This window comes from Arvicanthis niloticus, chromosome X, assembly GCF_011762505.2.
Source record: "Arvicanthis niloticus isolate mArvNil1 chromosome X, mArvNil1.pat.X, whole genome shotgun sequence".
Taxonomy (NCBI): domain Eukaryota; kingdom Metazoa; phylum Chordata; class Mammalia; order Rodentia; family Muridae; genus Arvicanthis; species Arvicanthis niloticus.
The window spans coordinates 88,449,535-88,466,985 of NC_047679.1; the positions used below are offsets into that span (position 1 = coordinate 88,449,535).

Sequence of the window (17,451 nt, forward strand, 5' to 3'; positions counted from 1 at the left end):
CATTTTCTCATCTAGCCAACCAGAGTTTCCCACAAAAGAGACTTAATCCAGAACTCTCCCAGAGTCCCCTTACAAAACAGCACCCTCTGAATCAAATAAATTGAGAAGTTATTTAGCACAGGAAACCTAAATAGGTTATTGCAGGCCGGTCAATTGAGAGATGATGAGAAACACAGATGATTCTGCTAAAATTAAAAAGCAAACCTTACTCAGAATTTTTCCTGAATATACAAGTGTTTTTAATAAGGAAGTTGAAATAGCTTAGCTTAGCAAAATTTTCACACACTGAAAGCATATAATAATAGCCTGGTAATATGGAAAAATACAGTGTCAAATGTTTACAATTATGCAAGAAAAAGAACTGAGAAATTCTAATTCACCAAATACAAGGAAAAAAACACATCCATAAAGCTAATGAGAGAGTTAACAAATTTTTCCAAATACGATCCCAAAGTATTACTAATATATAACAGTGCTGTTAAACTTCATATAACCTCATAGTTGGGAACAGACTTAAAAAACAAACCATTACAGTATTGGTTTGGCCTCTCTCTGTAAGTAAATCACTCTGTTAACCAATAATTTAAAAACATTCTTTGAAAAGTCAAGTAAATACTAAACATGTGATAGCATCTATTGGACATGGTCCAGGTATGAGCTGGGCTCCCATATTTAATATCTCACACATCAATGTTAGGTTGAAAATAAGATGTTTCAGAGACAAGTGGAAAAATATCAGGGAAATCAGTACATTGCATTCAAACCTGAAAGTAAACACAAGCCAGACCAATTCAAAACAATTTCCAAAGCAATAGTGCAGTTTTATACATTTTATTAAGGAAATAGATAATCCTCTATTGATAAATGCTTGTGAACTAAAAAATCTCCTATCATGAAATACAGCTTAAAACTTTAAAATATTGATGTCTAAAACAACTTTGGTCCCATTATACACTCATGTTTGAGTTTTACATATTCACAATATTTGTGCCAAAATATTAAGTCTAGCTGTTTTAATATTTGTATGCTTTTCATAATTTCATGCAATTTTCCATAAAATAAGAAATATATACTTGGGAGCTGGAGAGAAGACCCACTGGTGGCTAAAAGTTCTTACTGCTCTTTCAGAGGACCTGAGTTCAGTTCCCAGCACCATATTGGCTGGCTTACAACTACCTGTAACTACAGTTGTAGGGGCAATGTCCAGTTCTAGACTTCATGGACACTGTCCATACCCACAAATTGGGGAATTTCAGAACCAACAGGAAAAAAAATCTGAAAGTTGAAACTGGATATTGATGGTCTCAAAGTATCTACTTAAATACGTATTGATAAAATATATTAATATTTATTACAAATAGAAAAACAATAGCCAGGTATGATGGCATACACCTTAAGGAGGGGGTGGCAGGTACAAGACAAGCCAATTCTACATGGCAAGTTCCAAATCAGCCAGGGCTACATAGTGAGACCATGTCTCAAACAAAACAATAATATATACATGTAATAATTTTGTTAACAAGCAAAATTAGCTACTTGTATTATGCCTCAAAGAAAACATTAACTACCTGAAAAACCATTAAAAATCTGGTTCTTGAAAGTGCTCTTGTTTTAGAGACTTTAATTCATGCCCTACCCAGAACTGTGTCCCAAAGCTGCCTTTTGGGAATACCTTCACTGACACAGGTTAAAATGCCTACTCCTCTTTGAACTCCTAAAGCTATCCAAATAGTCCCTAAGTTGAATGATATGATCCCGTGTTATGATCTAAAGAGCAAGAGCCAGGTCCTATTGCTTCTGTACCCCACAGTCTTGTACATAGCATCAAATATTTCATAGGATGGATAATAGAAACTAACTCCTGGTACAAGCCATTACTTTTTTCTTCGGAGTTCACATCATCTTTCATTTGTTTTAAACTATTTTTTTTAGGTAGGATGCTCTTTGCATTCTTTTCAACAGTCATTTTGCCGGGCGGTGGTGGCGCACGCCTTTAATCCCAGCACTTGGGAGGCAGAGGCAGGCGGATTTCTGAGTTCGAGGCCAGCCTGGTCTACAAAGTGAGTTCCAGGACAGCCAGGACTACACAGAGAAACCCTGTCTCGAAAAACCAAAGGGAAAAAAAAAACAGTCATTTTGAAAACATACTTAAGACAAAAGCTTATTGCTGTATTGTAGAAATATGAGAATACATTTTAAGCTAAACAAAATCTTTAGATTTTTAGTTTTGACTCACAAATTTTATTTTTCATGCTAAAGCTATATATGGATTGCATGACAACAGTAAATATTTCTGTGGTTAAATCTGCAGTATACTAATGAAATTTATATTTATCAACTTTGAAGTCATATTTACTTATATACTAAAACAGTATCTTTATCTAAGCTCTACTGACAGTCTAGTTTTAATGCCAAAAGAAACTCATCCCAGCTATAAAGTCTATTATTACTTATTATTTTACATAACTTCTCCCCCAGGTAATTAGTACACAGCAAGCTACAGCTTTATTAAGTGTCTAACCTACAAAGTGAGTTCGAGACCTCAACTGACACAAATTGTGGACAAATTCCACTCCTTATTAACAATGTTGGGGAATTCAGAAACCAAATAAGCAGTTATTTTTGGTATGACCTTTCTGTGTAGCCCAGGTTGGCCTCAGATTTGGCAATCCTAATGCCTCAGCCTCCTCAGTGCTCAGATTACAGGCCACAAAACACCTGAAAAAATACTGGACCAGAAAGAAGTGAACCAAGTTAAAAAGGGAACACTTCTCAGAGGTACACCAGTGGGGCATTATGCTAAGGGAAAAAAGCCAGGCATAGAAGTACCGCAGAATCAAAAAGAGCCAAATTAATAATAGAACCAGGATAGAACAGTAGTTTACCAGATCGGAGGGAAAAATAAGGTTGCAGCTATCAAAGAATCTCAAGTTTCAGTTATGCAAGACAATTCCTAAAGATCTATTCTGCAATATGGTGACTAGAGATAGCACTACTGTCTTGTACATTTAAAATTTTTCAGAGAGAACTTCCTGAGAAGTATTCTTGTCGGCTATATGCAAATAATAAGATGAGAGGAAAATTTCAGAGGGTGATGAATTAGTTTGTTGTACAGACTGTGGTGATGATTTTGCGGTGTACATTCATCTGTAAACTTGCAAGCTGTATATATTAACTCTATTTAACTTTTGTTGGGCAGTGGTGGCTCGTGCCTTTGATCCCAGCAAGGGAGGCAAAGGCAGGTGAACCTCTGGGAGTTTGAGGCCAGCCTGATCTACAGAACTAGTTCTAGGATGGACAAGACTACACAAAGAAACAAAATAAAACAAAACAAAACACACACACACACACACACACATTCTCACTCGCGCTCTCTCTCACCCCCCCCCCAACTTTTATATATGTCAATCATGGCTCAGAAACATTAAAAGATAGGATATCAATTCTTGTCTATTTGTAGAACAATTGTGTGTGTGGCTATGATGGCTCTCCAACTTACAATGAATCCAAATGAGCATGTGCAGCAATGAGCATGCAAAACAAGTCTACCCATTTCTCCATCAGAAGGCTTTCGAGCACACATTTCTTAAGATAGTTTACTTGAAAGAGTTTGACTTGTTCTGCTACCAGTGGCAGATCCTGCTTGGCTGTTTTGAAACAACCACTGGGTGGGAGAAGCTTTTCATAGATGAACACTGCCATTACATCACACCGACTCAAATATCCTACACAATAAAGGGCACAACGACAGGCACTGAACTAAGTTGCTGCCTGGCAAGGTGATTCAAGAAGTGTGCTAACCCCCCCCATGGATGAGTCTAGATTTCCCAAGCTTTCACTTAATATTAAAAATCTGAGTAATACTTCAAGAAAGTGCTTGTTACTTGGTGCAAAAATACTACAGTCATGTCTTCCCACAAAATTTGTAAGATTTATTTTTTTATCCAGAAATTATAAAACGTCACATAAAACATGTCTTAAATAGCTATGGTCACAGAAATGAGTAATATAATGAGCAATAAGTGGTTAGAATTTTAGTTAAGTCTTTGCAACTTCCTCTGTAAACTAATAAAAATTCATCTTTAGAAACAAGGTCTTATAGCTTAAAATACAGCCTATTTATTCCTGAAAGTGTCACCAGCTCTTTACAGTCTCGTATTTACATTACTTTGCATCTACTTCCAGTTCTGCTTGAACAGTTTTTATTCGATAAAACAGGTAAGACTACATTATAGCTTCATCAAATATAAAGCCAACTAAAGGAAATTGATGCCATCAAAGTCAGATAAAAAGAGCTTTTTTAAAATATGATGTTAAAGCAGATAGAAATTGGCCAGGTGTGATGGTATCTGCTTTAATCCCAGCACTCAAAGAGGCAGATCTCAACATTCGAGGCTAGCCTGGTTTGCATAGTGACTTCCAGGACAACCAGGGTTACAGAGAAACCTTGTCTCAAAAAAAAAAAAAGTAAGGTATAAACTCAAACATGTTTGTTTCAAAAATTTGGCAATGTGTATCAAGAAGCCTTACCACACATTGTTATTAACTTATTTTATGACCTTACCCTAAGAATGTCTTTAGAAATAAAGATGCAGACATACACACATAAAAAATAAAGTGAAATACAGCCACTATGGTAGAGATAGCAGGAAAATTAGGAAAGACTTCAAATGGAGATTGGTAAAATAATGATGTGTTCATGGTATCAAATACTATGCAATCATCAAATGCACCACAGTTAAAAGAATGGTGTTTATAGATAGAAAATCACGGACAAGAGCAACTTTCTGAAACTCATCTAAGCAACACCTCAAAATGCAAACGTCCAGATTGTAGAATTATAGGTGGCTTTTAAAATTTTATCCTTAAGTTTCTCCTAGATTTTTTAAAGCTTCCACAGAGAATATATTCCATATTTAATTAATAATAAGGAAGACTTCAGTTATTTCTAATTTATGCTGATAGATTTCTCTGTGTTGGTAAGTGACAATCAATATGTCCCCAAAGGTGTCTGAACCAACTCAGGAGAATAAGGGATACTTTAAAGCCAAAATCTGATTTCAAATGTACAAATACAAGTAGATTGAACACTTCCTTTTTTCATTTTCTATTTTTTAGGGTGGGGGGGATAAGGGGTTCAAGAGTAAGTAAGAGTATCTTTCTGTAGCTCTGACTGTCCTGGGCACTCTGTAGACCAGGTTGGCCTCGAACTCAAGAGATCTGGCTGCCTCTGCCTCCTGAGTGCTGGGATTAAAACTGCGCACTACCGCCATTTGATATTTCCATTTTTAAACCAGATTCAAAATCAAATAACCACATTTTTTAATACTGTTTGCTAAGACTAAGCATTCTTGCCATTCCCTATGTTAAAATGAGTCTAACAAAGGCATGGTGTTCCTGCAGGTCAGTGGAAGAGTACTTACATGTAGGCTAAGTGCCTTATTTTCATCCCTCAGCACACATAAACAAATACTAGCAAAAAATATATCACTATTGTGGTCCCACATGAATCATCACAGAAATATTTCAACTACCACTAAATAAATAGACGGCATTAAAAAGCCAACAACTATGAAGCGTCCCACACACAAATGAAAGTGTTAATAATGTCTGTGGATTCTGCAGCTCTATTTACCATTCCTATTAAAACAAACAAGAATACAAGTAACAGAAGACAACTACGTGATACCTAATAACTCTTTTAATGTCTGTATGTAGAATACAGAGTATTGCTTTCTACACTGGTGGCAATCAGAGGATATTTGAAGGGATTTCAGTAGTGAACCCTTTATTAGTACCTCTTGTTTAATATCTGGCCTCTGGAAACAAACATTCAAAACTTTGGAGACTATCACTTCACCAAACGCAGTCTTGCTTTAGACATTGCAAGGAAATATAATACCTTACAAATGTGTCCTGGCTGACTTCACAAAGTAGGACACAGAAAAGGCTGAATCATTTCTCTCCCTCAAAGTTTTTATTTCAAAATGTTTCAGGCAGTCATAAAGTATCATTAAGTAATCCCACTTCCTGTACGGTCAACGCGCCTATGAAAGTGTCCTGCAATAACCTCAACAGGGCCTAGCTGCAGGAAGTTCACAATACTGACCATTAGGAAAGGAATACAAGTGCTACGCACACAATTTTATTGCAATACACAACAGAGATTTACTCAAAATAATGTTGCATGTCCATGTTAAAAGAAACTGCCGAACTGCTTAGAAGTATTGCACAGAAGCAATACTTGAGAAGCTAGATTCAAAAACATGATTTAGAATCAGTGTGATCACTTCTCCCAAGGACCGTAACTGAGCTGCAGACCTGTCTGTCATCCTAGAGGACAATCAAACTCCTCCTCTTTTAGAAACATAGTCTTAATTTGTTTTAAGTTATCCCACATTCAGGAAATACGGACGGATGTATGGCCACAGTAGCCAAAGCTAGCCTTCACTATAGAACAATAGCTGCAGGTTCAAGCTCCTCTTTGAATTCAGTCTTGTGTAATATGTATGGAATGAGAGCACTAGGTACATAGCATTAAGCTCACTGTCTCTTCTGTGTCTCTCATCACTACTTCTTTCTCCTCCAAATGTGTGCACAGATGCTATAGTCTTTCAAAATCTACAATTTTAGTTTATGCACAACTGAACATTTACAATCCAGCTAAAATCTAGAAGAAATCTAGAATAAAGCCTTGTTGATTCCAAATTAAATTCTTCATCTTCAAAGTTTATATTTTAAGATGAAACAAAACTGATACACTGGAAGAAATATCTCCAGCTAGTTTTTATTTTTACATCTGTACAAGTTTAAAAGACAATGGTCCAAATATTGAAATTGAGTTCCAATTTAACTTGAAAAACAATCAAAAAATGTTGCCAAGTTAACTTCAGAAATCGAACAAAATTTCTACCTTTGCAAATAATGAGCATCTTGTGTGGTGGTTGGTAAAAATTACATAACCAGCTATAATTTCCCATCTATAATTTTCTGGAAACCTTAGCAATGCATATCAAATCATGCTTGTTTGACTACCAGCCGATGACAAAAGATTAAAGCAAATCTGAATGTTTGTAAACTAATGCAGACCCTATAAATGCCAGCTGCTGGAATATTAATAATCTGGGTCTCCAATGCAGCCTAACAGCATGCTAAGAAATGAGGGCAAAGAACACCAGATCACAGGCACAGTGCATCATCCATGCTTAAGGCTCCAATATAACACCGCAGGCCAGCTGAAAGGCAGCCTGCACAGCAAAAAGGGGTCAAGATGCCACAACTAGACAGCCTATCTTCAACTGCTGGCTGGGCCACTTACTGGAGGTTGGTGACCTCTTAGCTCCAGTTACCACAACTATAAAATGGGGAGAACATGGCTAGTGTCCACAGTTTTTGCCATGATGAACTTACAGTTTCTCAAAAGCATTAACTTTTGGCCTTTCACTTCCTTTCCTAGCACATATTTTTTTCTTCTGCCATGAAGATTCTATTCTTCCCTTTTCTGGCTTCCTTTACATCTTCATTTGGGCAGAACTGGTAGAAAGTCTTCTCTGACTGACTATGTCACATGCATTTGACACTGGCCCTCAAAGCACCCTTGAGCTCCACACTTAAGCTTCTGCGTGTGTTCTCCTGCTTTGGTTCTCTCATTGAAGATGGAAGCCATGTTTGTCTGGATGACCCACTATAACAGTGGGGAGCATCACATGGGTACAGGGTAGGCTCTGAGTAGATACATAGTCATAGTAAGCAGTCCTTGAATGAATACTGAATGAAACGACCAGTCAGACAATGGCAAGAGGAAATTGGGGAAGAATTTCTAAGCTACAGCTTTCGTGCTACACTGAAGTATGAGCATCTTCACACATTTATAGGAGTGTTTCTTCTTATACAATGAGAAGCTTTCCATTAAACACCAAGAGGAAGTGTCATATTCTTACCAAATACAAGGTATGTGTCCTTTTTGTGCAAAGAACCATAACGTCATAAAGCAGAGCAAACAAAAATCTACTTGGTATGTTTACATTTATTATTAATACCGTGTCCCATGTTCCAAAGTCTTTATTTAACTAGACTATCAGAACCACATTATACCACTAGCGTTCATCTCCCTGAATATCAGCTGAAACCCTCAAGTATTAGTGACATGAGTGGAGAAAAAAAAAACAGAAGGTGAAACCATGAACACAGAACAAACAACAAAAAAAGTATTTGAAATGGTGGAAAATATTGAAGCAGTAATAGCAGCCTTTCTATAAATTGCCACTGGGTGGCAGCAGTGTCACTAAATACACAACACAGAAATGAACCCTGGAGACAGATCTATGGGCTGTTTTACAGAGCCTAAGCTGAAAGCTCCAGTCAATTTCTATATGGATAGGCGATACATTCAAAGTTCTCTAGTCATAGGTCTTAAGTATGTAATGTTTATCAGAGACTTGTGGAACATAAGTTTAGTTAACACTCTGGTCTAAAGATTTATGTCAGCACAGTATTCTAAATGTGGAGATTTTCAGTAGAAAAAGAGGGATCAGAAAAACCTGGAACGCATTTGCAAAATTCGGGGTGAACCACATACAATGATGCAAGTCAAAAAATCACTACATACAATTTTTTTTAAAACCCACAAATTTAAATAGTTCAATTTGGCATACACATGTATTAATCCAGTAGTGCTGCTGAAAGAAGGAAAAGCACTGGAAACATACATAGTTGGCCTTTTTCTTCAAGTAATAAGGAATGAACTGAACAGAGATACAACAAAGTATTTAAGGTGAAAGAATAAGTTATATAAGAAAACAACAGACATGAGAAAAAGTTTATTAAAGAAAAGATATAAATGTCAAATTTAAGTGGAAAAACACAAATTTTTAAAATATTTGCTGGGCAGTGGTGGCACATGCCTTTAATCCCAGCCCTTGGGAGGCAGAGACAGGCAGATTTCTGAGTTTGAGGCCAGCCTGGTCTACAGAGTGAGTTCCAGGACAGCCAAGGCTACACAGAGAAACCTTGTCTCGAAAAACCAAAAAAAAAAAAAAAAAAAAAAAAAAATTAAAATATGTTTGACAGCCTCTCTTTTAGGGAAATTCAGTGTTTTATGAAATGGGCTTGTATTCTCCATAGAAAAATAGACAAAGATGTCTATTTAAAATGTTTAAAAAATATCAGCTGCCTCTTAGTAAAAGGATTACCCAGACATGTTTTTTGGAATTTTCTATATATTCTAAAATAAATATATAGAATACTTTTGAATGCTGTGACTGAAATCAATACCTAGGTAATACAAAGTGAATGCTAGTTTAATTGCTTTGCCACTTTTATATAATATACAATGTTAGGGGAAGCAGTACTAATTATACATGGACTGCAGCCCCGTCTCTCATATATTTACTATGACCTTAATATTGTTCCAAATAAAAAATGTTCATTTAAAAGCAGTGCGATCAGTATTAATGTCACATTTAAAAATACAGAGTATGTACCAACTGTTTAAATTTATAAGAACTCATTTGATTAAGCCATACCTAAGGCTGCATAAGAATACATAAACTAAACTCTTGGTCAGTAAGGCATCACACCTTCTAACATTACAACACAAAATTGTAGAGGCAATTATGTCATTGACAAATGATAGGAGTCTGCTGGACCAAGTTTACTGAAGCAGGAAATAAATCCTTAAGCATTTCCTGATTGGTTTTGTAATCACCATAACATAGAAAGTTGAGTAGGAAAGGGATTAAAAGTTAAAAATACAATCAGTAACAACCCTTTTCTTTCACATTAAAAAAAAATCTAGTTTCCCAAATCCTTAGTAGTTAAAAAGGCATGTGCAAGCATTTGTTCAAGAAATATTCTATAAACTGTAATCTACTCTAGTGGAACTTGGTGTTCAATAAACTACATTTTTAGTAGACAGTAGCCTAATACAGATAAAGAGGTACACCATGAGAAGGTCACAGAGGAAGCAATCCTATCATCCAACTAGATGATTACAGACTTTTCAAGAGTTACTAATAATAGCTACTGAGTATCCAGTTACACCTGCTACTGCAAAAAAAGAAGGCATTATCTGACTTGCTTACTTAAAATCAATTTTTATTTTAAAAGTTCATTTAAATGTCAGGCCATGAAAAGACATGCACAAAAAGAATGATCGTATATGAGGTTCTAAAAGAGCACAGAGGAATAAAAACTGCTATGCCAAAAAGCACAAATAAGGGGCTGGAGAGATGGCTCAGTGGTTAAGAGCACAGACTGCTCTTTCAAAGGTCCTGAGTTCAATTCCCAGCAACCACAGGGTGGCTCACAACCATCTGTAATGGGATCAGATGCCCTCTTCTGGTGTGTCTGAAGACAGTGACTGTACTCATACACATAAAGTAAATATTTAAAAAGAAGCATAAACAAGCTTAAAGGTCCTAACCAATCTTGTATATTGACCAGCCCAGCTATTACAAACAACACCCCCACCTGGTTATATTATTTTAGAAAAGGTAAAATCTGGAAGAGTTTAGATCCATAGTGAACATAGCCAGGGGAGTCTTTTTTTTAGGTATTTAAAATGCTTTACTATAAGACACATATCCAGACTGCCAAAATTAAGGCTTAGGGTACAAAACTCAGTGGTATAGCATTTACATAGCATGCTCTCAGGCACTGAAAAATAAAGTAAAAAATAAATAAGAACCAATTAGAAATGAAGTGTCAGAGTAGTAGAAGATACCAAGCAGAGGCAAAGGCTTCTTCCATCTCAATGAAATACTTTTTAAGGAAGGGGATCTATATATTCTAAGAAATAAACTAAAGCTAAGAAACAAACCTGCCAGATTTAAAAGTATTGGTATTTAGTGCTGATGAATATTGCCCATAAATGCAAATACATTTAGCTTCTGTTGGATCAGAGATGAAAAGTGTCTTTAAGACACCCCCTCTAGGGCTGGTGAGATGGCTCAGTGGTTAAGAGCACTGACTGCTCTTTCAGAGGTCCTGAGTTCAATTCCCAGCAACCACATGGTAGCTCACAACCATCTATAATGAGATCTGATGCCCTCCTCTGGTGTGTCTGAAGACAGCTACAGTGTATATATATATATATATATATATATATATATATATATATATATTCTTAAAAAATAAAAAGAAAGAAAAAATACAAATAAAAATAACATCATTCTTTAAAAAGACACCCCCTCTACATTTACATCTATAATCATTTAATGTCAAATGTCATATTTAAAGTATTAAAGTAGGCAATAATCCAATCCTCTTTGCAGCATCTGTAACCAATGTCAACAGCAGTAAAAGAAAGTAGTTTGCCTTTTCATGTGTATGGGGCAATCTTCTGCTTACCCTTCTTCAAAAGCAAGGCCAAGGTCAGCAGCACGATAGGATGTTGTGACATGTTCTCCCTTACCTCCCATCCCCTTGAGCTCTGCTGTCTCTGTCACTCTGCAAAAGTGACTTGCAGTTAAGGTTATTTCTTTTATTTTTTTAGATTTACATTTTTTATTATGTTTGTGAGTGGTTTGCCTGCATGTATAGCATGTAAACCATTTGCATGCCTGGTACCCATGAAGGCCAGAAGAGGGCACTGGAGCCCAGGAAGTGGAGTTCCAAAGGACTGCGAGCTTCCATGTGGACTCTGGTAACTAAACAGGGGTCCCATGCAAGAGCAACAAGTGCTCCTAACTACTAAGACTCTCTCCAGACTGAAGATATTTTAAAAGGAGAAAGGTCCCCTTTGATGCCATTATCTCACAGTTTCCAAGACAAACGTACCTGAAAGTAGAACTGAGGTTGAGAGCCAGGAGCCTAGTCCAGGAAACATTCAGGTCTTTCACCAGCACTGGGGCAATGCAAGTGAAACCACGGGGAAGGAGCACACTCAGACCTGGCTGAGAACTAAACTCTGCTTGGAGTTACAACCTGCAGCCTCTGGGCTGATGTGAACAAGAAGAGTTAGGGATGGAGCCCAATATAAAACCATACACATTATGAACTGATTTTATAATTTGTTATTGCAACTCCCAATTGTGCAGTTCTCCAACATAAACTCTGTCAATGACAACATCTTGTTGCACAGTCCTAAGGTGGTGGTGAGGGGTGGCACACCATGGGGGTGGGGGTGGCACATATACTATACATACAGCGAAACTTTGAACTGCCCCTTTTTTTTTTTGAACTACCCTTTTTCTTTTTTTTTAAGATTTGTTTATTTTTATGTGTTTTGCCTGCCTGTTTATCTGTGAGGGTGTCAGATACCCCTGGAACTGCAGTTACAGACACTTGTGAGCTGCCATGTAGGTGCTGGAAATTGAACCCAGGTCCTCCTCCGGAAGAGCTGCCCAGTGATCTTAACTGCTGAACTATCTCTCCAACCCCTTCTCCCCATTTCTTTTCTTTAACCGAGAGGCATAAGCCAATCCTAGTACTTAGGAGTATGATGTAAAGGGACCAGAAGCTTGACTATTTGTTTTTTTTTTTTTTTAAATCAGCTGATAAGCCTAACAATTTTCCATCTTAAATTTAGTCACTCCTTCTAAACAAAAGAAATATTTTCCATGATTTTGTAATAAGATGTTACATCATCCAGAAAATATTTTAAATGGTTTGTTTTCTTAGCTAAGAATGATGCAAAACTAGAGAAATAAACGTCAGCTGAAAAACAGTCAGCTGAAAAAAAATGGTAATCACAGTCACTCCTTCCAAATTAGTTACTTGCTGCCTATTAAAGTCACCACAGTTCCATTATGAATATTACACAATACTCATTTTATATTTAGTAAATATTTACTGGAGACTGTTCACCAAGTTTAACACGGCAGAGCCTCACATTCTAGTTAACTTAAGGAAGCTGCCCTACTTTGCTTCCAATTGCTGTGATAAATACCGTGACCAAAAGCAACTTGAGGGGGAAAGAGTTTATTTCATCTGCAGCTAATAGTTTGTCCATTACCCAAGGAAGTCAGAGCAGGAGCTTAAGGAACTGAAGCAGAATAATAATAAAGGAGTGGTTCATTGGCTCGTTCCTCGTGGCTTGCTCAGTCTGCTTTCAAACCACGACCACCTACCAATTAGTGGCTATGCCCAAAGTGGGCTGGACCCTCCAACATAAATCATTAGTCAAAACAATACCCAACTGACTTGCCAGTGGGCAAACTGAGGCATTTTCTCAATTGAACTTCCTTTTTCCCAGATGACTCCAGCTTGTGTCAGGTTGACTCAACTTGTTCTTTAAATATCGTAGAACAAACAGAATTGCAAATGTCTGTTTTTCACAATACAAAGTACACCCAGAGTTCAGACCGTCACTGTCACTTCCTCCTTATCTGTGCTAATAGCCTTGTGCATCCTCCTCCTCCTCCTCCTTCTCCTCCTCCTACCTGCAGGGAGTGTCTTGAGCGATGTGGTCCTTCAATTAAAGACAAGGCACTATCACAAGCCTCCCCATGGTCAAGACAGATAGCTGGAAAGTTTCTCCTTCTAAGGATAAAACAAAGATAATATGGTCCTTACAGTTAAAGTCGTTTTTGAGAAAAGTACCAGCTATCCGAAACTTGTTACTTATGAGAACAATCCCCCATTCTACTAAATGTTATCATTCCAGCACTAGGCCACCCACTAAAGAGAAAGACTTCATAGAGCCAAAGTACATGGTAGAAATGTAGGGTGACACAAAAAGAAGACAGGAAGTGGGCAGCCATCCTGCAACCAAAGTATTTTTCTCACAAATACTCCAGCACCGTTTGTGGACCCTTTTGTCTATTTCTGCCCCAATACTAAACCCATACTATCAGGGCCTGACAATTACCAGTTATTCAGTTCTACCTAGGCAAATCCCAAAAGAGATGGCTACGCTGTAAAAGTCATGTTGCTTACAAACAGGAACAGGGCCAGCAGGAGGGTTCAGTCTGTAGAGGTACCGTGTGTAGGCCTGGTCCCCAGAGGCCACAAGGCTGCAGCAGAGAGCTTGTTCTCAAGAACTAGGCCTCCATGTGTACAAAGGCACGTGCACACGAGTAGTAAGCAGAGCATTCCAGGATAACTTCAGGTACATATTGAGATCCAATCTCAAAACATAAATGAATAAGTCAAGAATTTAAAAAGGTATATGTAGGAAAGTCATTGCAAAGGTTTCTGTTTGGCAATCATTCTTCTAAAACAGCCTGTGCGGTAAGGGGTTCCCAACTATAAGGAAGTATAGTGCCCACCTCTTCTATCCAGGGAGGAAAATAGAAGACATTCCTTACATGCCTAAAGTTTCGGATGGCACCATAACTTACCCATGCTAGTGTTTCCTTGTATACACATCTCTTTAATAAAGTTTAACCTGGAATTTTGGCAGAGAAAGATTAACAGCAATAGGGACCAATAAGATAATTATAACAAGATACTGTGGTAAAATGTATTTCAAACTCATGAATTGTTCATTTCTGGAAGTTTCCATTTAATATTTTCAGACTGAATGTGGGCAACTGAAACTCAAAAGTGAAACTGCAGGTAAAAGGAATTCTTTGGAAAAGAGAAATACTCTGTATAAAAAAATTAATAGTTAATCTCTTGGTCATCAACAAAATGTTAAAAAGCAATGCATATATGCATTGTATATATGTACACACATATATATAATTTTTAAAAGTTAGTTGCTTATGAAAATCCTGGCCTTATATATTTGACACTGAAAACAAAAACTGTAACATCCTTAGAAGATCAGTCGTTTACTTTTTTAAAAGGTGTAGAATGTATAATTGTGTTTAAATGAAGATGCTAATGTCAACATTTCTATTTGTGGAAATAAACACCACATGGCTTCCCAATTAAGGGTTGCATAACTCACAAAATGTGCACCTGAGCCTTGCCTTTTCTAGGTTCCAATTCTGGAAACAACTTGCTTCCAAGGAATTCTAACCTACCTTTGTGTGATGGTTTGAATATCCCTGCCAGGGTCAGGAATTTGAACATTCCCCCCACCCCTAGTTGGTTTGGGAAAGTGATACAGCCCTACTGGAAACATATCAATGGGGTAGACTCTGGGAGGCAAGTCACTCTTTTTGCTTTATGTTCAAGGTTGAACATGAGGTAAGAATCCCTGAGTCCCCTGCTCCTGCTGCCTTGTCTGCTTCCCTACTCACTTCCATGATAGGATCCTCCCCCTCTAGAATTCTCATCCAAGTGAAACTGTTTCAGTAAGTTGCTTTTGATCATGGTACTTTATCATAGCAACAGAAAAGCAATGAATACATTTTGTAAAAAGTTGTCTGGGCATAGAGAATCCAACTACTTTCCAAAAACCTTTGGGTCTTGTTTTGATACCTGATACTCTCTGTACCCCAAATATTCCAAAGACTTTAAAACCATCCTAGACTAAACTTTCAATTAACCAAATTTGAAAGCCTCTGGTTCCAACTCTAAGACTATCATTATGCCTAGCCTACTTTTCTCTATTCTACTTTTCTCAAACATATGTAGCTGGCAAGTACCGTAACTACTGTTCAGGTCTATCCTTCAGCAAAGCGTTGGTTTTTCAACTACTGGTTTAACTTACTTCTTGATGTCAAAGCTTCTGTGGCCATGAAGAATGCAGTATCTTTTATTTGGATTCTTCCCAGTGCTACATTACTGTGCCTTCTTTCTTGTCTTCTAAGCTATAACTGGTTTTTAAGCTCATTCACCAAGTTCCTGTTTCCTGTCTGAGAGATCGTTTAAGTTTTTTGTTCAACCTTGAAGCAGCAATGACTAACACATCCTAAACAAAAGTAACGCTTGCCCTCCTCTCCGCAGAAACAGCTCTGCTCACTTCTCCAGGTTTTCTTAGATGAGTGATCCTGCATAAGCCTGCCATTACTTTTTCATAACGCTACGATAATATACATTAAAGGAAATAGGCAGAAAAACTAAAGGAAAGCAGGTGGTTTAATATGCCTCTACCCTGCATTAGCCTCATCCACAACAAGAGTTCGCCAGAAACTTTTCAACACCTTTTCTCATTAGTCAAATAAGAAGTATAGAATCTTTTAAGTTCATTCTCCTATACCTGTTACCTTATTGTTCTCCCAAGTCTGTGACCTTATATGCACCTAAGAGTGGAAAATTCTCCTGATATGAAATCCAACTCCAAAAGTCTAAGTAAGAGATAGCCTTGGAAAATGGGTTATTTTAATCATAAAAAAAAAAGAGTAGCTATGACAAAAGTATTCATAGGAAAAACCTTGTTCACACAAGAATCTTTTTATTTGTGTTTTTGGTTTTTGTTTTGTTTTGTTTTGTTTTGTTTTGTTTTGTTTTGTTTTTTGAGACAGGGTTTCTCTGTGTAGCCCTGGCTGTCCTGGAACTCACTCTGTAGACCAGGCTGGCCTCGAACTCAGAAATCCACCTGCCTCTGCCTCCTGAGTGCTGGGATTAAAGGCGTGCACCACCACTGCCCGGCTAAGAATCTTTTTAAATAAAATGCCCTACTGAATTTGTAGAAAATGATTAGAGGAACAAACAAACAAAAAAGAAACCATGAAGAGAATGTATATATGAGGGTGGTCCTATAAGACTATAAAGAATTTCACAAATTCCCATTGCCTAGAAAGGTTGTCACATTTGTGATGAGGATGGTTTAAGGAAGCCCATTGTGCTCCAGTCATACTTGACCCACAGAATGCAATTATGTGGACCATGTATACAATGGGCTCTACTACCTAGCTCTGCATAAATACAACCTGTGATGTTCACACAATGATGAAACCAACTAACATCTTTCTTAGAACATGTCAAAAAAAAAGAAATGACATGCTTCTGCCACTTGTTTGGATTTAATGCAAAATGACTTGAACTGCTTTGAAGTTGAGAACATAAAACTTCACTGGCCAGGTACTTTTGGTGACTATGACTTGTCCCAAGATGACAATTTGTCAAAGAAACCAGCTATATTTACAAAAATACTGTATTTACACAGCACTGGTTTTTTTAACCTTTCATCGGATATCTTTTTCAATTACATAGTCACCAATCCTCAAAGATGCCTACAGTACTGTGTAAAATTAAAAGAAAGTTATAAATCAGTATGTATAGTAAGAAATTTTGTAGAAACACAGCATACATGTTTGTATCTATGAATGCCAAGTGTCTGTATGCATGCAAACACGCATGTGCAAGCATCTACATTAGAAAATCAACAACAGATCTGAGCATGGTATTATTTATTCTTGTATTTATATTTTCCAAGTAGAAAATTTAGAAGATCTCCATGGGAGTTATGTTTTATCAAATCACTTAAATGTTCACTCAGTACATTTGCCATATAATAATCAAAACCCTGACTCGAGAAAAAAAAGTGTCCTCCAGTGGGCAAATGTTCTCGTTCTCTCTCTCTCTCTCTCTCTCTCTCTCTCTCTCTCTCTCTCTCTCTCTCTCTCTTGCCCTCTCCCTCTCCCTCCTCTCCCTCTCCCCCTCCCTCTCCCCCCT

General features: G+C 37.3%; 1 protein-coding gene across 4 annotated transcripts in view; it reads right to left on the reverse strand.

Annotated features, from left to right (window-relative positions):
• Window positions 1–17,451, reverse strand: part of Acsl4 (acyl-CoA synthetase long chain family member 4) — a 69,537-nt gene that overhangs the window by 42,911 nt on the left and 9,175 nt on the right. The gene's annotated exons all lie outside the window — the stretch shown is intronic.